This window comes from Papio anubis, chromosome 12, assembly GCF_008728515.1.
Source record: "Papio anubis isolate 15944 chromosome 12, Panubis1.0, whole genome shotgun sequence".
Lineage (NCBI taxonomy): Eukaryota > Metazoa > Chordata > Mammalia > Primates > Cercopithecidae > Papio > Papio anubis.
In genome coordinates, this window is record NC_044987.1 from 6,880,255 (window position 1) to 6,888,254 (window position 8,000).

General features: G+C 38.9%; 1 long non-coding RNA gene across 1 annotated transcript in view; it reads left to right on the forward strand.

The window, feature by feature from the left end:
- LOC103878000 overlaps nucleotides 1-5,386 on the forward strand; it is a 73,645-nt gene extending 68,259 nt beyond the window's left edge. The window contains exon 5 of the long non-coding RNA XR_001895286.3: nucleotides 1,535-5,386. This is a non-coding gene — a long non-coding RNA (uncharacterized LOC103878000). The remainder of the gene's footprint in view (nucleotides 1-1,534) is intronic.
- The last annotated feature ends 2,614 nt before the right edge of the window (nucleotides 5,387-8,000 follow it).

Consider the following 8,000-nt stretch of genomic DNA (forward strand, 5'->3'; position numbering starts at 1 on the left):
CTAAATCCACTCCTCTGAAAAATGCAGAACACATTAGAAATACAAATTTGCAAAGAATTTTACAGCATTCCATGAACAGTTTAAAGAGTATCTATAGAGTCTATGTTAAGAACTTTTAGTTATTAATTTAATAGACAGATACTAGAGTTATAGTGCTTGTATACAGCTAGACTATTCAACTATCTCAAAAGATTATGGGGAAAAGATAGATAATCTATAAGCTAGAATATCTTTGTCTCTGCTGTTTTATAGGGCCAAATACATTATTTTGTAGCTCTGTAATCTTGGATAACTTCCCTAAGCCCCAATTTACTCATTTTTATAATGAGGATATTAATCCCATTCTTCAGAATTTGTTGTCAGGATTGGAGATAACATACACGGAGTACCTAGAAAAGTGTCTGGCATATAATTTATTTGATTTGTATCATTATCATTAGTATCAGTATAACTGTTTGTATTGTATAATGACAATAAAATTACATTCCAGAAATTCAGGGAGCAAATTATGGCGATCAGATGCAATATCTATTTTAATCCTTTGGAGATATGTTAAACTTATTGTTTATTTAGAATTCCCTCTGCCCTCAAGATGATTAATAAAATATTGCAATTAGGTTCTAAACCCTCTGGGTAGAAAGTATAGCTCCTATATATTCTGTACTATGTTCAATAAATGTTTAATAACATGATACTACTACTTGGGATTTCTATAGTTCTTTTATTTGATAGCCTCCAAGTACTTTATAGATATTAGTTCATTAATTCTTCCAATTCCACAGAGACTTAGAAGGTAGGAAATGTGAAAGGCATCTTCTCTGTCTGTTGGTTTAAATGCATGCCCTCCCCTCTCCCCACAAACCTTGTTGTGCCATTCTCTCCAGTGGCACCAGTGTTTAACCCCTTCCTCTTAGCGTGAAGGCCCTTCACCAAGTCTACCAGACTAGCTCATCTCATGCAACTGTCCCAACCTTTTTTCTTCTCCTTTGTTAAAGTTTGCAGTTTCTGTTCATTTATCTTTCATAGACCTGATCTCTAAAATGGGCTGATTCCTTAATAGAGCCAGACTATAGGCATTTCAAATAATAGATAAATAAATAAATATTAATTACAATAGCTGCTGTCTATTGAAGGTCAGACACTAAAATATATCAAAAGTATCATGTATTTTGTGCATCTCAAAAATTATAAACCCATTGTATTCTCTCATTATTTCCATTTTATAGTGAGAAAAATGGGTATTTAAGAAATTAAATATACTTGTGTAAGGTTGCACAGCCGATAAGAGGCCAATCTGGAAATGGAACCCAGGTATGTTTACCCCTAAAATATAAGAAGATTTATCAGGAATTATGCAAATTCTCTATCTGTTTCTCAGAGTACTCTGGGAACCTTCCAGAACCATCAGAGCTACCTGTCTGTGTCTGGGAAAATTAGAAGACTTGCTTTGATATTGGAACTTGTAGTAAGGTGAGCTATCACTGAAGCTCCTATGATTCTAATCTCCATTTGTCCTTCCTTCTTCCCCTCCCAGTCTACCACTCCCTCAGAGGACTCCAGGAGGATGTGGAATTGATGCATCATCCCAGAAGCACTCTAAAGACTACCCGGCAGGACTTTCCAGCAGCCAGAGTGGACATCCTATAAAGCCTCGCTTCCCATCTGGGTCACAAAAAGATGGAAGAGACTCAGTGCTGTCTGAAAAACTGTGCAGCTCCTGAAATCCGTATGTTCAGTGAGTCTTTATGTGTACAACATTCCTTTTTAGTCCTCACTGACAAGCATCCTGTCATGCCAGTGTCTCCACTCTTAACTACTCTACCTTCCTCCCTCCTGGAATCTTGGAGGATTTCTGAGACTCTACCATCATTGCAACACCTTTCTCCTCCATTATAACATCAATCATGCCATACTTTCCATCCCAACTGCTAGCGATAGACACTTGCATATAATAAAAAATATTAATTGAATTAATTAAGAGAAAAACAAAATGAGACATATCAAGGACTTGCTGTGAGGGACACTATAATGTCTCTCTCTCTTCATATATATGTATATATGTAATGTTGCTGTATTTTTTAATTTAAATGTTAATTTTTTTAATGCTGCTATTTTGATATCCACTCTAGAAACAAACCAAAAAAAATGAGTTTCAGAGACTTAAGATTCCTAAAGCCATATCATGATTAAATGGCAGAAAGGGAACTCAAATCCAAGTTGACCCAGGCTAGAAGCCTTGTCCTCAACTACCTCGTTAGCTTTGCTGTGAGAGTCAGCGGTGCTGCAGAGCTGGCTATATTTATATTTTCACTACAGTTTTTTATCAGTGAGTTGACCTTAGACTTTACCTAGTTAAGGGACCCTAGCTTTTCTGTGAACAGGTGCTGTGTTTAAGTCTTCAGAGCTTGTTCATCAATAAAGAAGGAATGAATGGGTGGACCCATTGGTGGTAGGGTTGTGGGGCAATCATCAGGAAGTGAGAGGAGACAGTGACATTCCTGAGAAGAGAATGAGAAGGAGTTGCCAGAAAGACATGTTTTGGGGTCTAGTCACTCTTAGTAATTCACCTCCTACCAGAAAGCACAGGGACTGCAAATTCTGTTCATTACCCTCATATTCTCATTTATCAGATGGGGCATTTATGCCAGAAAGATGGAATTCAGTTCCCAGGGTAAGCAGCTACCTTAACAATTTATACTCAAGTTCATCCTCAAGGAATTGGGGGCTGATTAAGCATACAACTCTTCGTGGAAGACCCCAGGCTACTTAGATGCTTGGGAGATATGTGCTGCTGCTGTGAATAAAATTTTGCAAATAGTAATGCTGATACTATCTTTATTTCAGCAGCTAGGAGGAAAAAAAGCAAACAAACAAAAAGGAACAAAAACAAAACAAAAAATTGTAGAGTCTTAAGAGTTACTTTATAAAATACTAACCATGTTTAGAGAATTCAGCTTCCTGCTCCTTTAGGAATATTCTAAATTAACATTTTATTAACCATAAATTACATTTTCTCTTGAACTTGTTCAAATTCAGCTGTAACCATTGTTCCCACTAGCAAGGTGCCTGCTGTGTACCAGTCATAAAGATTGCATGAGAGAAGTGAGCTAGTGCTCAGAACTTTCTAGTTGTGCCAGACATATGCTGGGTTGCATTTTAATTCTCACGAGCACAGAGGAAACATGATTGTTACCAACTGACAAATGAAGACAGAATATGTCATTGACTGGATAATGGGTAGATCTGTGGTTTGACCTGACATTTGTCTGACTCCAAAGTCCAGGCCCTATTCTTTAGTTTATACTCTATGCTCTTCAAAGCCCATACTCTACTTCTCTGAATTCTACAGTGTGAAAAGACCCATGTCCAATAAGGACCTGTGCAGACTGTGATTCCAATCAGATGGAAGCCAGAGTGAAAGTCATAGAGCCCTGCCTCCAAAACACCACTGAACTCCTCGTTCCCTGTGCATGGCCTAAATGCACCTCGGTAGGAGGATTGAAGAAGCCCAGTCACCAGGACAAGCTGTCTTCAGGGATTCCTGAAGCCAAGCCCATGAATTCTGTGTCCCTGAGGAAACATTGATTATGTCCCCTTTCTTGGCTTCAAATATGGGTCAAGACAAAGACCAGAAATAGTGCTCAGTTTTTTATCAAGTTGGGGGTAAAGAGCTCTATATGTGAGTAACAACACTAAACTGCAATTCTATAGTCACCCTTTTTCAGATATACTGTCTTCAGTCCCCTAGGACAGAACCCTCTTGGTTACTTTAGTATCAGTGTGACTTATTCTAGAGATGCTCATCTGTAAAAGTCTCTTTTAACTTAAAAATGTGATATAATTGTTTCTTCCTGTCCCTTTAATTCTAAAGACACTGCCAAGCAATAGGCAATAAGCAGGACATCAGTACCTCTACTGCTCTTTCCCTAGGTCCAGGATCCTGCATCCTCTCTCCCATCTGGAATCATCAGCCCAGTGATTTTTCCGAGCATCACATTGTTTCCCAACTATGAATCCTTCAGGTATGCCTGGTATCCTCGACCCACAAAACCTTGACGTGGATGTAGAAAAAGTAATGCAAAATAAGTCTGATTCACTTCATCGATATAATTGGGGAGCTAAAGTAAAAAGTATTTTTGCCTTACTAATTTTCTCCTATTGCTTTTACTCTTAAAGACGTTTTACATCTTTTGTGTTATGTAATGTGCACAATATCCTTAATCGTTAGGGAGAAAAGAGATTAGTATCCCTTCTCATAGTAAAACAAAGTCAAAACACAAACAAAATTAAGACCCAAATGAATGTCATGACCAAACTAGACTTTTCTGGAGCTCATCTGTAGCCCATCTCTTCAATTCAAACACAGGACATTTTATAGAATCAGGATGCTTTTTCCCCTTAGTGTTTATCCTAAAAGATAACACTCCCTTAGGTAGTTATTTAGGAATAGATTTATTTTGGGGGGTTAGTTTTTCTTCTCCTGGAACAGTCATAGTAAATATGCATATTACCTATGTATAGAAATAGTAGCCTCCTACTTCTCTCGGCAGGTTCAGAAGATAGTTCTTTTTAGAGTCTGTGAAAGACTGTTGATACTGTCAGTGGTGTTAACCAAAGCTACACCTCAGATGAGACTGAGCAGCAATGTGTCTGTGCTTTCATGTGGCTAAAGCACTAACACAATTACAGTGTCCTAGCTGACTGACAGTTTTGGTTGCTGGTTTCTTAACAAGAAGAGATGGTATTAAACCTGGCAATTGTCTATTTTTACAGGCTTAAGGGAAATCACTCAGGTGAATAAAAACTCAAAGACCTAAGTTGAAGAGCCTCATTAGAAGATGTTTGAATATCATATTGCTTTATTCCAAAGGTTAAACACATTTAACCCAGGAGGGAGAAATTCTGCAGGAGGCAAGTGGAGCATATCTTGCTTCTCAGCTAGCTCTGAGGCTGAGAGCCCAATGCCACCCACCCAGCAAGCAAGCAGACACAGTCTTGGGACCTAGAGAAACACTTTAAAGGCTAGTTTTGTTTGTTTTATTTTTATTTTTTATTAACTGAGACAATTTGGAATTTAGGTCAATTGACAGAGAGTGCATAGGGTCACACTCTTTCAAGGCAGCTTATATCTGGTTGTATTTGCATGAACAAATGGGTGGGCCTTGAGCAAAGTGTAGCCGAGGATAATCAGTTTCTTCATTCCAAATCTTGGCTGCAGCCTCCCCAGCACCCTACGTCCAGTTCTGTATGTTTCAACAAACAGGAGATATGAAGGAGCTGATAGGGTTTAAGGAAGACATTTAAAGATGAATAATGAGGCCAGGCGATGTGGCTCATGCCTGTAATCCCAGCACTTTGGGAAACTGAGGCAGGTGGATCACCTGAGGTCAGAAGTTTGAGACTAGCCCAGCCAACATAGTGAAACCCTGTCTCTACTAAAAAATAAAAAAAATAGCCGGCGTGGTGACAAGCGCCTGTAGTCCCAGCTACTCGGGAGACTAAGGCAGGAGAATTGCTTGCACTTGGGAGGCAGAGGTTGCAGTGAGCTGAGATTGGGCCATTGCACTCCAGCCTGGGCAACAGGAGTGAAACTTTGTCTCAAAATAAATTAGTTAATAAATTAATTAAAAATAAATAAAGATGAATAATGAGTCAATAATTGTTTTAAAATAATGGCTGAAATAGTATTGTGTTTAACTACATTAAAAAACTTATTTTCTTCTGGAATATGAGGCATATGGTAATACAGCTTCTACTGAGTGAGAGGAAATTGGTTTTAAACTACACTGAGGTAGAGGAAGTTGCAAAGAAATGTGTCTTAGTCTGTTTTGTGCTGCTATAACGGGATACCTGAGACTGGGTAGCTTATAAAAATGGAAACTTATCAGCTCACAGTTTTGGAGGTTGGGAAGTCCAATGACACAGTGCCAGCATCTGGCGAGAGCCTTCTTGCTATGTCATCACATAGTGGAAGGCAAGAGGGCAGGAGAGGGAAAGTGGGGTCTGACTGAACCTACCCTTTATATCTACACCAATCCCACCCATGAAGGTAGAGGCCTCCTGGCTTAATCACTGCTAAAATGTGCTTCCTCTTTATACTGTTACAATGGCAATTAAATTTCAGCATGAGTTTTGGAGGGGACAAACATTCAAACCATAGCAATGTGTAAAGCCAAGAAAAAACAAAAAACAAAAAATCAGCTACTTGCATTGAAAGGTTGAATGCCTTGCCTTGAAGTGGAAGTACAGTTCTACGGGACTGTCCAATGCTCTTTTCGTAATGCAGTGATGCAGGAATTCAACAGACAATGCTATGGGTTGGTTTCACTATTGACTACTAGCAATTTAGCATGATTCAAAGAGTGATTGCTTTCTAAGTACAGAAGAACAAGAGGTTGAAATAAAGGTCTTTCCTTCAAGGTCTAGCATAAATACCACCTCCTCTAAAAGTCTTCCCCTACCTCCTGAGAAGGAATTAATTTCTTTCTCTTCATTACTCCCACTAGATAATTAATTTCTCCCTCCTCATTAATTCCACCTTTTCTATGGTGTTTATCAGAGTCTTCTTTACAATATAATTAGCTAGTTCTCTAATAAATACCATATTTCCTCCTGACAGTTGCCATGTCCTGTTCATTGCTGTGCACTTCACAGTGCCCAGTAGGATGCCTGGCACTAGCAGAAGCTCAAAATGTAAAGTGGATTTAAATAAACAAAACTCTCTGGGTCTCTCAGGGAAATTTAAAGCAACAGATGAAGAAATATTATCCCTGGGGACTTGACTTTCATATTTGGTAAACAAATGACCTACATTTAAGTCAAAATGTAAAAACCTCAAGCAGAACACAATTAGACAGCTTCAGATTAGAAGGATTCAGAAGACAGGAGTCAAAACAGATGAGATCTGAAGAAGATTTCCCAAGTGTCTGCCATCTGCACAGTATTAAAATTGTTTTACATACAATTTCATTTAATGCTGAAAAAATAAAATAAAAATTTAAGTTGCAAAATAAATGTTATTGTTTCCACTTTGAGGATTGGAAAACTGAGGTTTAAATAGACTATGTAATTTGTCTGAGACCACACGGCACTATTAAATGATTAACTTGGACTCATAATTAGAGTCCAGGTTACCTTGGCAGCACTTTGGTGACTTTACTCTGCAGATTTGCCTTGTATAATAAATGTAACATGAAGGAGATGTAAAAGGGTACGGATTATAGGGAAGGTGAGAATGGCTCTGATATGCTGAGTACTCATAAAAAATAACTTGTGCCATGCGTGGTGGTGCACACCTGTAATGCTAGTTCCTCAGGGGGCTGAAGCAGAGGACTGCTTGAGCCCGGGAGTTTGCTCTAGTGAGTTATGACTGCACCTATAAAAATCGCCATTGCGCTCCAGCCTGGGTGATAGGTCAGGCCCCATTTATTAAAAAAAAAAAGATAACTCCTGATCTCAAGCTCTTGCCTTCCACCCAATAAACCAATCAAATGTTGATATTTCCTGGGGTTTCTTTGTTAAGTTGGTTGTGGTTGCTATCTGTCCTGCTGTGGTGAGTTGAAAACATGATTCAGAATCATCTTTATCAGGTCTAATAAATGACCCTTTAGCCTACCTGAATCTCTAGGTCTGAGAGCCAGCCCCTCTTGGTATGATCTGGCCCACACAAGACAATTAAGTTTCCTCTCTCACTGCGGGCTTCCTGGACCCACTGAGGTCTTCAAACTATAGTTCAAACTAAATGTTTTCCCATTTCAGTCTCAATGGAAGTGGAAAATTTCTCTGGAGAAGAGTCACTATGTACAGACATGAGATTCCATGGCTCGTCTGAGCCCAGCTGCTGGAATAAACCTGAGCTAGAAACTTTAATGCAATGTGAACTTTAATGTGACGATTAGCACAGGGATCTTTTCCCTGAGGCAATTAACTTCTGCTCTTCTCTCTAACCATGATTTCAGCACTGGCAGCAGGCAGGAAATGAATGTCACCGTCACAGTCAC